At 47.6% G+C, this 14,838-nt stretch overlaps 1 protein-coding gene across 10 annotated transcripts in view; it reads right to left on the bottom strand.

The window, feature by feature from the left end:
- Positions 1 to 14,838, bottom strand: part of SENP1 (SUMO specific peptidase 1) — a 458,603-nt gene that overhangs the window by 435,717 nt on the left and 8,048 nt on the right. For 7 of the 10 annotated variants that reach the window (XR_003855556.1, XR_003855557.1, XR_003855558.1 and 4 more), the window contains exon 1: positions 3,128 to 3,213. The exons of 1 other annotated variant lie outside the window; for it this stretch is intronic. The gene's annotated coding sequence lies outside the window, so the exon portion shown is untranslated. Of the gene's footprint in view, positions 1 to 3,127; positions 3,215 to 14,838 lie in introns of those variants that run through there. 2 more of the 10 variants (XM_029595001.1, XM_029594994.1) reach the window with 1 other exon arrangement.

The following is a 14,838-nucleotide window of genomic DNA, read 5'->3' as shown; positions in this document are numbered from 1 at the left end:
CCCTCCCCTAGCACCCCACAACCTCCTCCTACCCCGCCCTCTCACCCCCTAGAATCCTCTCCCTGAAAGTACCCTCGTTCTGTTGTACCCCTGTTCCCGCCACCCCCCTGCTCCTTTTCCCTTCTCCTTCCCTTCTCGCTCCCTCCCTCTTTTCCTCCCCCCTGCACCAGCATTTATCTGTACATACGTGCACTTGCCTCCTTCATACTGTAAATAAGTTCCATATGCTAACTTCTTAAGTGCACATGCTTCCTTAACATTGTTTATAGTTCACTTGCTTATCTAACCCTAACATAAATGCAAAGTGGTAACTCTGCTTGTTGACTCTCTTCACCTGTACTTTTGTATATTATCCAGTTAGCCCTCTTTCCTCGTTCATTGTAATTTCCTTCTCAGTTACTTGTAAACCGACATGATGTGTCCCTACGAATGCCGTATAAAAAAAGTGTTAATAAATAAATAAAAAATACAGGCTCCCTCACTCTTGCATACATACCCACACAAGCTCCCTTTCTCTCTCACACATACATTCCTCACACAGGATACCTATGTCTCCCTCTCTTGTGCCCCTTTCACACAGGCTCTGTCTCACACATACACAATCCCTTCACACAGGCTAGCACCCTCACATACACCACGATCCCTTTTTTCATACACACAAGCTCCCAATCTCTCACACACATACACACTCCTTCACAATCTCCTCATATAGGCTCCTTCTCTCTGATACTCACACTAAGCATTCCCCCCTGCTCTCTCTCACCCTCCCCCTCTCTTATACCCCTCTCCCTGCTCTCACACCACTCTTCCTCTCCACAAACACACACACACACACACACTCTCACCGGGGCCTTTTTATCTTCGCCAACAAGCAGAGCACACTCCATTCGCGTCACACAGGGGGCCTTCTCATTCTTTGCCGCGAACTGTTGTGCCTGGGCCTTCATCTTGGCTGCGAGCGGAACGTTGTCCTGCGGCATATGCAGGCCTTCGTCTTCGCACGCTCCATTCACGGCATGCCGGAGTCTCCTCTGCTATTTTCTGTGCAGAATTTGGCAATCTGAGCAGAAAATTGCAATTCTGCGCTCCGCAGTAGCGCAGAATTCCCCCAGGACTAGAGTAGGTATTTTTACCCTTAGTGGCAGGGAATAGTAATTTTCAAAAGGGCCTTTTACATGGGAACAGTTATTTACCCATATAAGTTTTGAAAATTACCCTCCCTGAAAACTGACCCCCTTGTAACCTGTTTTTCTTTTATACTTGTTCTTCTTTTATGATTCTTAGAAACACATACAGAATATGATAGTCACTAAATAATTTAGATTTCAGCAAAAGCAAAATAGCCTGCTTTTCAAAGAGTAAAAGGCTAATGAGATCTTCATGTTTATCTGAGTGTTCCCCTAAATAACTTTTGTGTTTAATGTCAAATCCACATCTGGCTGTTGTCTTCTCCTCCTTCCTCTTTGATCCCTGGTGATTATCTTTCCCTTCTCTTTCGAACCGTGACGGTCCTCTATTTCTCCTTCTCTCTCTACCTCTATTCAGCATGATTCCAGGGGATCATCTACTTCTCTCCTTTTATAGGCTGCCATCTGCTCTCATTCCCCTTGACCGGGTCAATCATGGATTCCTGACTCCCTCTTTATCCTTCATTTCTTCCTTCATTCCTGTCTCATTCCTTCTCCTCTCTCTTTCCCTCCATATTGTCAATCCCAGTCCTATTTCCTCCTTTCTTCTTTTGAGCCAGACTACTGGTGCAGCTCCCCCTTCTGTCTGACCAGTGGCAGGCACCTGGCACTAACTGGAAATGTTTCTCATCACTGTGATAACCCAGCTTTCCTCTGCTTTCCTCAATGTGCAGCAGAAGCTGCAAAGATTATTTATTTAGACATTTTATATACCGTTGTTGCATTTATAGATCACAATGGTTACAAAGTGACATTCATAATTATAACATAATTAACAGACAAATATAGATTGGTTACAGAGGTGTTATGACAACCACAATTTGCCCCTCTCATCCCCACATCCTCATGAAGTGAAGAAGTAGGGGTTTATGATTTGAGGCTGCAGTCAATTCCTTTCTTTCTGAAACTTCGGTAAAGATGCGGGCAATGTGGTTTAAGGCTTCTAAAGGGTGCAAACGGTTCCCCCTCTGTCCCTTCTTATGGTCTGCAGCAATGTGAAATTGATGTTTTAGGGGCAGTAATAGGCCCCACTCATTCTCCTCCTCTTAGCTTGTGGCAGCAGCTCAACTAATCACAGGTAGCTGCCTGCTCATTTTCTCCTTAGCTAAAAATTCTCTCGCATGGACCCCAGGTTGGGGACCACTGCTGTAGGGTATATGCATTTAGATCTTTAAGTCTGTCCCCATATGCTTTACAACAAAGACCACCACCTCTTTTAGTATACTCCTGCCTGGGGGAATTCTGTACACAAAAAATTTAAAATTATGTGCACAAAAACTTAAAATTCTGGAAAATTTCTGCATACTTTATATTGGTCAAGTAACACAATAAACATGACAGTCTTTAAATAATTAATTTAAATGTAATACAGAAAAAAAAAAAACCTTATAGATGCAGAGTTTTTAAATATTTGAACAGAATTTCCCTATAAGTTCATTGTAAGAAGGTCTCTTCCACCCCTCTCTCCCTGCTCCCCTGGCCAGACTCCTTTCACTTTGCCCTCTCCAGCCCCAACTCCTCCCCTGCCACTATCTCTCTCCCTCCCCCTCTAGGCTCATCCCTTCCACTCTATTTCCACTCCCAGAGTTTGACCCCTTTTCTCAGTACTGCCCCTCACACAGCCGTCCTCTGTCCCTCTCTCTCATGCACACACACCCACACAGGTTCCCTCTCTCATGCATACACCCTCACACAGGCTACCTATGTCTCTCTCTCACACACCCCTACACACTGGCTCCCTCTCTCGCTCACCCCCCATAGGCTTCCTTTCTCTCTCACACACACAATATATCCTTCACACTGGTTTCTCTTTCTTACACTTACACCCTCTCACACAGGCTCCCTTCCCTCTCTCTGGCACCCACACCCCCTCACACAAACTCTCTCTCATCCTCCAGGCTCGTAGTCTCACACACACACACACACACACACACACTTACTCTCACTGGGGCCTGCTTCATCTTTGCCGGGAGCAAGACTGCTTTCTGCTCACTGCACGCCTGGCCTGCTTCATCTTTGCCTGAAACAGTACATCACAAGGAGTAATTACTCCCTTGGTGCCACAAACAATCCTACCAGGTGCCCTAGAGAGGAAAATGGTAAATTCCATACCATCAGCACAAATGTGGTCAAAGTAGAAGATTGCTGAATTTAAATATAAGTTGCACCTGGAAGGTTTTTACTTGCCATGAAATGTGTAGTCCTGGGGCAATTCTGCACTAGTGTGGAGTGCAGAATTCCCCTGCTGTACAGAATTTGGCAGGCCCCTGAGTGCCACGAGCGGAAGCCTTCCCGGGGGCCTGCCTCATCTTCGCCATGAGTGGGATTGGCATCTGCGTGTGGCACACCGGGGCCTGCCAAATTCTGCGCAGGTGGGGAATTCTGCGCTCCACAATAGCACAGAATTCCTCCAGGACTATTAGTAGCCACCCGCTGAGCCAACTCCAACCGAGTTATATCCTTTTGAAGATGCAGTCTCCAGAACTGTATATACAGTATTCTAAATGAAGTCTCACAAGGTACTTATACAAGGGCATTATATTTTTTCCTGTTGACCATTTCTCTCCCTATGCACCCAAACATCTTTCTGGCTTTTCTGGTCACCTTATCCATCTGTTTAGCCACCTTAAGGATCATCAGATATGATCACCCCCCTAATCCTGCTCTTCTTTGTACTTAGAATTTAACCACCAAACTGCCCCTTTTGCAGCCTAAATGTACAAGTCTGCAATTTTAGCATTAAATCTTAGCTACCAGACCTTAGACCACCCCTCAAACTTTACTAGATCCCTCATGTTTTCCACACCTCCCTGGTTGTCTAGTCTGTGCAAATGTTGATATCATCAAACAGACAAACCTCTCCAAGTAATCCTTACACAATGTCGCTCACAAAAAGAGTGAAAGAACTGGTCCAAGGACCAATCCCCTGTAGCACACTACTAGTAACGTCCCTTTCCTTGGACGAAAACTTCCATTCTCACTACTTTTGTCAACTCCCACTCAACCAGTTTCCAACCCAGTCAGTCATGTTAGGGTGCTCAAGTTATTTATAAGTCGCCTATACGGAACCATGTCAAAAGCTCTCTTGTCATCTAACTCTGGTCACCTGATCAAAGAAATTGATCAGATTCGTGTGACATAAGCTACCTCTGATAAAACCAGGCTGTCTCAGATCTTGTAATCCATTGGATTCCAGAAATCCAATGCATTTTCCTCTGTTACAGCAACAATTCCATTAATTTGCTCATCACATAGGTCAGACTAATCACCCTGTAGTTCTCAACAGCCTACTTACTTACACTTTTGTGAATAGGAACCACATCCACCTGTCTAGTCCTCTGGAACTACTTCAAACTCTATAAGAAGCATTGAAAAGGTCAGCCAGCAGAGCTACCAGAAGTCTCTCAGTTCCCCTAAAACCCTTTGATGTATCCCATCCAGCCCTATTGCTTTACCTACCTTTAGTTAGCTCCTCACCAAAAAAAAAAAAAATCTTTTCTGAAAATTGATTGAAATTTACTTTCACTCCAATCTTATTTGTGTTTATGTGGTCCCAACTTCTGGCCCTTCCCACAATCAATACTGAACAGAAATAGTTGTTAAGTTTTTCCTCATAAGCCTCTAAATATTTCTCCCCTTCATCTCAGTCTCACAATGCCACTTTTGCACTTTCCTCCTGTTACTAACATCTAAAAAAGTCATCCTCCTGTTTTACCATATTTTCTATTTTTTTCTTTCATTTGCAACTTTACATTCCTGGCTACTCTGCCAGCTTCTCTTAGTTTTTCCAGATATTGTCACCTGTCTTTCCTTTTTCCTGAGATTTCTTGTAGTTTAAGAACACTAACCTTTTTTCCCTTACCTTTTCAGCTACTTTTTTAGAAAATCATTATGGTCTCTTTTCCCTCTTTCCTTTATTTAATTTACTAGCAAAAAGTTTAACTGCCTTACAATATCTCCTTTTAGTTTTGCCCACTGCTCTTCTGCTTCCTCTAGATTTTCCCCATCTAGCTAACAATTCCTTGAGGTACTTCCCCTTTTTAAACAAAATCAGTTTTCCAGAAGTCTAGGACACTCACCTTTTGAATGACCCTTCATCTCCCACACTCTAATACTGAACCACTCCAACCAGTGACCACTGCATGCCAGATGATCATCCATTACAAACGTGTGGAAACACTGTCCCCCCATTGATAAGCAACAGATCCTGTTATTACTCCCCCCCTCCCCCCCCTCGCATGGGTTCTATTACTAGTTAACGGTACAGTTTTCCTCCTGCAAGGAAACCACAATCTCCCCGCTCCTTGAAGAAATCATAGTCAGCATGTCCCAATCAACATCCAACAGATGGAAATCCCCTAGCATAGCATCTCCCCCCTTTCATAGCAATTTTGTGAATCTCCTATATTAAATCTCTTTATATTTCTTTTCTCTGCAATGGAGGTCTACACATTATACCAATATAAACATGTTTCATTCCCTCTTTCTAGATTAACCCACAGTGCCTCCTCCTTACCTCATAAAAAGGAGTGGTCAACAATGGGATTTGAACCCAGGCCTCCACTAGACCACCAGGACACCCAATGTATGGAAGAAAAAGTAAGTTTGCTTACTGTATGTTATGACCATCAGTCGCAGATGGTTGCGACTGATTCAACTCATGTCATGTGCTGCCCTGCTCTCCTCTCTGAGCCTACTCCACGGCTGGGGTTAGCCGCTGCAATACCTCCAGGTTCTCAAGGCTCTTGTGTCGGCCAGGACAAATCGCCACCCACCCACACCGACTCCGGGCCTTCCTGGATGGTGTGTGCCACCGAGCCTCCCTTTGAAGGCCCAATGGCGGGAACCTGATGACATTACAAGGTTGGGATTCTTAAAGCACTGCCTTCCGCCCTCTGCTAGCTGACTTGGCAACGAGTTCCTTCGCTATTGGTGCTTGCTACTGTCTCCTCGGAACCGCGGTTCCCGTATCGGATCTACCTGCAACTCTGGACTCCTCGGGGGCCTGTTTGCGCTCCAGTTGGAGACCCTCGTCTCCCGGCTTCCCCCACTTCTCGGGCTAGCCCTGTGCCTTCCAGAGTTCCTGCCTGCCGGCCTCCCCTGCTCCTCGGGGTTGTCCCTCGAATACTGCCTTACTGCTTTGGAGACTCGATTCTGCACTTCCTTCCCGCTCGAGGCAGTGCCTACGCCAGTGACTGTACTCCGCTCTTCCCGCTCCTCGGGGCAGTGCCTACGTTCTACACCAGTGACTGAACTCTGACCACCCCGCTCCTCAGGGTAGTGCCTCCGTTTCTCTATCAGAGATTCCATCGTGCACAGCCCCGCTCCTTGGGGTTGCTTAAGTCACTACTTAGGAGATTCGACTCGGGCTTCCCCAATCCACGGGACAGCCTACATCATCACACCAGAGCCTCTCTCGCTACGCAGCCCCGCCCCTCGGGACAGTGTCTGCTGCATTCCTCCAGAAGTTCCTGTCTCGCGCTCCCCGCTCCTCGGGGACTGCCTAGCGTTTTCCTGTCAGAGGTTCCTGCTCTGGTACTTGCATCTCCAGTTCTGCCTGAATACTGTGGGTCCCCTCCGAACTGTGTTTCTTACCCCGCTTCTCAGGATCCCTCACAGTACTCCCTCTACAAGCTCCTGCAATCACGTGGCTGTGAAGCAGGTCGCTCTATTTTTCTACCACTACTACCGTATCTCCTGCTACAGCTGACCACGCCTCCTGACGGTGAGGACCTGTGGGGTTCCTCCCTGCAAGTGGTATTACCCCTCACCTAAGGCCAAGAGTCCACAAAACCCACAAATCCTAACACCGTAAACTGTTTTCCGTAGAAAAAACAGGATGAATTAGCCATGCTGACCAGAGTGTCATCATCCAACGATGCACAATGCAGAGCTCTCTCTAAGTGGCAGAGCTTTGCTGTTCTGCTCATGCTCAGCAGTTCCTGCACAATCAACTGAAGTAGAGTCTCCTCAGGTCATAACAAAGACTACAGACCATGTCCCATGAAGGGCAGATATTAACCCAGGAGGAGGGCAGGTACGCATGGCTAATTTGTCCTGCTATCCTCGGAAAACAACATTCACAGTAAGCAAACTTGCTTTTTTTCCGTCAATAAGCAGGCAGAATTAGCCATGCTATCTTGAGGAGTCCCAAGCTAAGGGTTGCAACCACTTTGACCCCTGCTACAAGGAGTTTTGTTTTGGTTTTTTTTTTTTTGGCAACCTGTCTTCCTGGGTAGTGGTCTCTACCCTTTTGGATATAACTCAAAACCGCTCTTCCCACGGAATTGTCTGAGGCTGAGAGCTGGTCCAGGCAATAGTGGGCTGTAAAAGTGTGTACAGATGATCATGTTACAGCTTTGCAAATGTCCACAATAGGTACTTCAGCAGCCTGTTTCTAGTGATTCAAAGTGAGCTTTCATAAGGGCATTGAGAACATTGTTAATATCCCAAGGAACAGGGGGCTTCCGAACAGGGGGTGTACTTGAAGTCCCCTCATGAATCTTGATATGAGCGGATGTAGTGAATGATATGCTGTGATAACGCTCAGATGAACTCTAACCAAAGATATATTTAGACCCCTCTGGTAAAGATGATCTAAGTAGTTGAATAATTGTTTTGGAGGGCAAGTGAAAGGGTCGAGAGAGTGTGTTGTACAGCAATCCGAATAGCGCCTCTATTTGAAAGAATAGTTCCGCCGAGTCGTTAGTTTCCTGGAAGAAAGCAGGTGGTCCTGTATAGGTGGTGGCAACAGTAATCGTGCTAGGACCTCATGCTCATCAACATCCATGCCATGAGGTGCAGAGAGGAGTGGATCGGTGTTATTTGTGATAATTATGGGTGGATCCTTGGGCTGATGGTAGATGACCACACCCACGGGGGAAGAACCCGAGAGGGACCACAGGTCAGGCTCAGAGTTGGGAGACAGACACACACTAGTTCTTTATTAAACTGTTTTTAGAGGAACCACCAGAGTGGCAGTAGTGAGCTGGAAGAGCCCAGCTGGGCTGTAGTCCCTCAGGTACTGGAATAGCGATCCCAGGTTGGCTGAGCTGTACAGAAACTGAGATAGTGAGTAGGCAGAGTATGCAGAGTTCAGGAACAGAACCTTGATGGTAATACTCACACAATAGTCTCTTAGAACAGCCCAGGAGCTGGAATGAAGTAGCCCTCAAGGAGCGAGTACCTAGTGCCAGGGAAAACTCTGAGAGAGAGATGGTAACTCACTGGTGCTGTAGGCAGCGATGACTTCCTGGCAGAAGTTATATTCAGTAGCAGGTCGGGAACGGTGGGCCCTCGAGGAGCGAGTACCGGTTCCAGACTGCGACCTTAAAAGCAAGAGAGAGAGTGAGGCCCCCGAGGAGTGGGTACCCCTGGTAAAGTCCAAGGGGAGGCAGAGTAGCAAGGTAAGCGGAGAGCGAATCCCATCCGCAGCGATACCTGGAGGCAGCTAGGTAGGAAACCCTTTACTAACTCGATTAGCTAGCAAAACAAGAGACCTTAAATATCTGGTGATGATGACGTCATCTCAGGGGGAGTGCCCTGAGGTTCGCTCCACAGCTTGTTACTTGAGCCGGAGCCGCGCCACGCGCACGCCTTAGGCCTCAGGAGAACATGGCGGAAGGCAGCATCTAGCTGGTCCGGGGACGCCGGAGGGAGGTCGGCAAAATGACCGCTGCAGCAGCCAAACTTCCATCAACCAAAGAGGGACGTCGCTAAAGAGTTAAGGTGGGCAGAGTGGAGACGTCGGGCAGCGAAGGTCGCAACAATCGTTGTAGTAGGGTTCACTCCTCTTGTGTCAGGAGGTTCAGGAAACTCTCTAGGAGTCTTGGAGATTGTATTCACAGTTGAATAGACAGGTTGTTTTGGCCAGGCCAAGACTATCAAAATATCTCTGCCTCATCCTTGATACATTTCTGTATTGTGCGTGTGATGAGGGAATTGAAGAAAAAGCATATAGAAGGCCTGCTGACCATGACAGAAGGAATGGCATCTTGCGAGATCTGTTGCAGCGGGTAGCACTGAGCAAAAACGCTAGATTCTGTTGTGTTCTGTCAAAAAGGTCTATCCACAGTGTGCCCCAGTAATAGAAGATGTCGTTCACTATTTGTTGTTCCAGAGAACACCCATGTGGGTGAAAAATTCTGCTGTGAAAATCCGCTTGGACATTTGCCACACCGGGCAAGAACGTCACATGAAGGTTGATAGAGCAACTGACTGCCCAGTCCCATATCAGAACCACTTCTTTGCAAAGCATTAGAGAAACGGACCATCCTTCCTTGTTTATGTAAAACATAGCTACTTGGTTGTCCGTGTTTATCATCCCAGTTTTGCCTTTGAGCAAATGCTCGAACGCCACCAGGGCATAACAAATTGCTCTGGGCTCTAACAAGTTGATTTGCAACGCTGTCTCCTGCCCCGACCACTGGCCTTGTGTCCTGTATTGGAAGAGGTGAACTTCCCAACCCTGGGAGGACACATCCATCATGAGGATCAGCTGATGTGGGGGTAGACACAGAAGTGCTCCTATCTGCAGGATTTCCAGATTCATCCACCAAGCAAAGTCTTATTTCATTGAAGCAGTGAGAAGGATTCTGACGGAAAGTGGCTGTTGAAACTGCAACTAGAGCCTTCAGGCCCCACTGCATTCATCACATATGTAGACGAGTATGGGAAACTTCTTGGATAGTGGCAGACATATGGCCCAGGATGACGAATAGTTTACTAACCATAGTTGAGGCTTGCACATTCTGTCGCAAGATAAGATAGTGGAGACATTCCCCTCTGTCTCGAGGGAGGGATACTTCTGACTGGAGGGTGTCTATTCTGGCTCTTATAAATTGCAAGACCCATGTTGGGCTTAGGACTGACTTTTTGTAATTTATTAGGAAGCCCAACTCCTTCAGGCATTGCATTGTGCTCTGAAGGTCTGCTTGTAGAGCTAGCTGGTTTGGAGAAACTATGAGCCAGTCATCCAGGTAGGACAATATGCGAGTTCTGGTTCGCCTGAGGTGAGCCACAGCCGCTGTTAAACACTTCGTGAAGACTCTCAGAGCAGATGAGAGCACAAAGAGGAGCACTTTGTATTGCTAGTGAATATCTTCTATACAAAAACATAGGTACTTCCAATAAGAAAGATGGATGAGAACGTGCACATATGCGTCCTTCAAATCAAGAGAGTACATCCAATTGTTTGGCTAAATGAAGGGCAATATCGATTTGAGAGTTGTCATCTTGAACTTTTTCTTCTAACACCTCTGCTGAGCTGTCAGAGATCCAAGATGGGACGAAGACCCTCTGAGTTTCTCAGAATGAGGAAATACTGGAAATAGAAGCCCATATAGATGAGGTATTTTGGCAGCTGTTGAACAGCCTTCTACTCTAGCAGGCTGGCAGCTTCTGATTATAAGATAGAAATCTGGGAATGGTCTCGTGTTGATTGGGCGAGATATGGAAGGGTGGGGCACCTGGTGAACTCTAGGCAGTATCAACTCTTTATGATCTGAAGGACCCATCAATCTGTCATTATCCATGACCAGGCTGAGTAGAATCTGGTCACCCTGCCCCTACCGGAGTGGTTGGCTGTTACTTGTTCAGACACAAAAGCACTGCAGCAGCTTTGATGCCGCCTGCTGCTGTTGTTCTTGTGGCCTGTGGACATCCTAACAGCCTGTTAGTTGTGCCGGTGGAGATTGAAGCTGAGATTGTCAGTAAGATGATATGCAGTACTGTGAATACTGCCTATAGGGCTTTCTTTGAAAGTATGGTTTCTTATATTGGGAGAAGAACTGTTTGTAGGAGGCTTGTTGGTCAAATGGTAGCATTAGCGACTGTACTCAACATTCTGCTCCTAAATCTGGGCAACTTTCCCCTGTGTCCTCAAATAGCTTGTCTCCCAGGCATGAAAGGTCAGCAAGCTTGTTATGCATGTCTTCTCGTATCGCACTCGCTCTGAGCCACACTATCCGACAAACTGCAACTGAGGCCCGCAACATACGAGATGTTTTCTGGAATGCTTAGTACACAAGGCACAATAAATGCCTCAAGCCCTCTTCTAAATCTTGAAGAGGTTGTGGTGTTATCTGCTCACCAGTTTCAGACTGCACGAATGGCTTTATTTGTTGGAGGCACTCATACCAATATTGCACCATGTAAAATGTTGAGATTACTTACCTGATAATCTCCTTTTCCTTAGTGTATGCAGATGGACTCAAAACAAGTGGGATATAGTGTGCTCGTGCTAGCAGTTGGAGACGGATCTGACGTCAGCACGGGTACATATACCCACACAGGAAGTGTAGCAATTCAGTAATCTTCCTTGCAAAAGCTTTTATGGATATATGTGTGACTGACCGATCGTTTAACTGAACAGGATTACCCTGACCAATTGATGGTAGCTGGAGACCGCCAGTGTTCTTAACCGGAAGGCGTCGACACCCGGCAGGGTGGAAGCCCTATATAAGCAAACATGGCTTACCGTGAGTCGGCGAATCCCCATGTATACCGGCAGCCGGGCGGGATGCTGAGTCCATCTGCATACACTAAGGAAAAGGAGATTATCAGGTAAGTAATCTCAACATTTCCTAGCGTGTAGCAAATGGACTCAAAACAAGTGGGATGTACAAAAGCTACTCCCAGACTGGGCGGGAGGCTGCCCGAGGTCCGTTTAGGATTGCCCTCGCAAATGCTGTGTCCTCCCTGGCCTGAACGTCCAGACGGTAGAACCTGGAGAAGGTATGGAGGGAGGACCACGTCGCCGCTTTACATATCTCTGCAGACGACAGCATCCTAGTTTCTGCCCAAGAGGCTGCTTGCGCTCTGGTAGAATGAGCCTTGACCCGTAGAGGTGGTGGTTTTCCCACCTCTACGTAGGCCGCCTTGATAACTTCTTTGATCCAGCGGGTGATGGTTGGCCGTGAGGCCGCTTCTCCTTGCTTCTTCCCGCTGTGAAGGACGAACAGATGGTCCGTCTTTCATACTGCTTCTGACATTTCCAAGTATCTGGCCAGTATTCTGCTGATGTCGAGATGACGCAGTATTCGACCTTCTTCAGACTTCTTCAAACCTTCCGTGGTTGGCAAGGATATGGTTTGGTTGAGGTGAAATTGGGAGACTACTTTGGGTAAGAAGGAAGGAACCGTGCGAAGATGGATAGCCTCTGGAGTGATTCTGAGGAATGGATCACGGCAGGACAGTGCTTGTAGCTCTGAGATGCGGCGTGCTGAACATACAGCCAGCAAGAACACCATCTTCAAGGTCAACAAACAGAGAGACAGGCCTCGAAGGGGTCTGAAGGCGGATCCCGCTAGAAATTCCAATACTAGGTTGAGGTTCCACAGGGGCACCGGCCACTTCAGTGACGGGCGAATGTGTTTGACTCCTTTCAGGAAACGTGAAACGCCTGGGTGTGTGGCGATGCTGTTGCCGTCACTCCGGGGACCGTAGCAGGATAGCGCTGCCACTTGAACTTTGATGGAACTGAGGGACAGACCCTTCTGAAGTCCATCTTGCAGGAAATCCAAAATGATAGGGATCTTAGTGGCATATGGATTGGTGCCGTAAGTTTCACACCAGGCTTCAAATACTCTCCAGATCCTTATATATGTTAGTGATGTGGAGAACTTGCGTGCTCAGAGGAGGGTATCTATTACCGGCCCAGAGTATCCTCGTTTCTTCAATCTAGCCCTCTCAAGGGCCAGACCATAAGAGAGAATTGAGCTGGATCCTCGTGGAGGATGGGACCTTGCCGCAGCAGGTACTTGTGTGGAGGCAGGGGTAGTGGATTCCCTGCCAGTAGTCTTCTCATGTCTGCGTACCAGGGTCTTCTTGGCCAGTCCGGTGCCACTAGAAGAACTAGGCCTTTGTGCCGCTGAATCTTGTGTATAATGGCGCCCAGCAGGGGCCATGGAGGAAAGGCATATAGCAGGATCCCCTGAGGCCATGGCTGTACCAGGGCATCGATCCCCTGGGTTAGAGGATCCCGCCTGCGGCTGAAATAACTGGGTACTTGAGCGCTGGACCTGTCCGCTAGTAGGTCCATGCCCGGTGTCCCCCACCGATCCACAATCATCTGGAAAGCTGAGGGCGACAGCTGCCATGCCCCTGGATGTAGGCTCTCTCTGCTGAGGAAGTCTGCCGCGGCGCTGTCCTTCCCGGCGATGTGGACGGCGGATATGTCCTGGAGATTTGCTTCCGCCCAAGTCATCAGGGGGGCTATTTCTAAGGATACCTGTTGGAAACACGCTCAGCGAGCGTGAGGGAGCTCCAAACTGCTTTGGAGACGGAAATTACTGAATTGCTACACTTCCTGTGGGGGTATATGTACCCGTGCTGACGTCAGATCCGTCTCCAACTGCTAGCACGAGCACACTATATCCCACTTGTTTTGAGTCCTTCTGCTACACGCTAGGAAATTGGTGTTTAATACGGGAGGTAAGCACAGAGCTCTGAAAGACCTTTCAAAGTCATCCAGAATTGTAATATCTTTCCCAGGTGACGTACTGGAGTGGAGGTTTGACTTCTTCACCTTTTTCAGAGCAGATTCCACCTCTAGCAAAGCACGAGGTGAATGGATAATTCCATACCCCTGGGACTTCTAGCAAATGGAATTTGAAATCTAGTTTCCTGGAAACTGGCAGATGCAAGTGTAGGGACTCTCAGGGTATCCCCAAGATGTTTAAGATATCAAAAACCTCAGAACGGAGTTCTTGAATTTTTCAGACCTCTACCTGTAAGGTGTTGCCCATTTTCTCCACAAATATGGAGTAGGTGAGATCCTCCAAGGGAGATGACGGTTCTGGCGGTTCCTCCGGACGGTCAGATGGCAGATCTGGGAATGATGCTGGAGATGGAATGGGGGATCCCGCGAATCGTGGAGAAGCTGGAGAAATGGGTTCTTCTCTTGAAGCAGGTGTGGCATGATGGCTCCGAGGAGAAAAGTGCACAGGACTGACCTCCCTAGATGACACTGGTGAAGACTCTGTCCCTGTTGCATCTCGCTCCATAGGGTGAGAAGGAAATGAAAGAGATTACATAACTGAATGCAGAAACGCAAACAGGCTAGTAATGATGGAGGTAATGGTTGCACAGCCTGCGATGATCAAAGCCCTGGAGAGATAGGGGGGTCTTGCCATATCCCTTTGAGGCCTCCAAGGCGGAAAAGATAATGGATGCCTGTGACCACTGGTTGGCATGGCCGCAAGCTGGGGGACAACAGATGGGAGAACAAATGGACTCCTCCCAGCAAGACTTGTCACGTGGGAGCAGCTCTTCCTGAAGGGGGATTGTCGCTGCCTCTTGAGCAACTCCATCGAAAGATCCGAATAGCCTCAATTCCACTGTGGAAAGAGAAACAAGTTTGCTTACCGTAAACGTTGTTTCCGTAGATAGCAGGATGAATTAGCCATGCTGTCATGGGATCTGTCCATCAGGTCCGGGAGGCGGAGCTTGATAAAGCAGAGGTTGATTTTTGTATCCTCTGCGCGTGTGTGTTCCCGCGCAGGAAGATCTATTCTCCTCAGTCTGTGATTAAGCAGTAAAAGTGTTAGATATAATGTGATTGCCAGGGAGGAGGGTGGGTCAGCATGGCTAATTCATCCTGCTATCTACGGAAACAACGTTTACGGTAAGCAAACTTGTTTTTTTCCCCGTC

The sequence above is a fragment of the Rhinatrema bivittatum genome, chromosome 3 (genome assembly GCF_901001135.1).
Source record: "Rhinatrema bivittatum chromosome 3, aRhiBiv1.1, whole genome shotgun sequence".
In the NCBI taxonomy this organism is placed as follows: domain Eukaryota; kingdom Metazoa; phylum Chordata; class Amphibia; order Gymnophiona; family Rhinatrematidae; genus Rhinatrema; species Rhinatrema bivittatum.
This window is presented reverse-complemented; position numbering and strand designations above follow the sequence as displayed.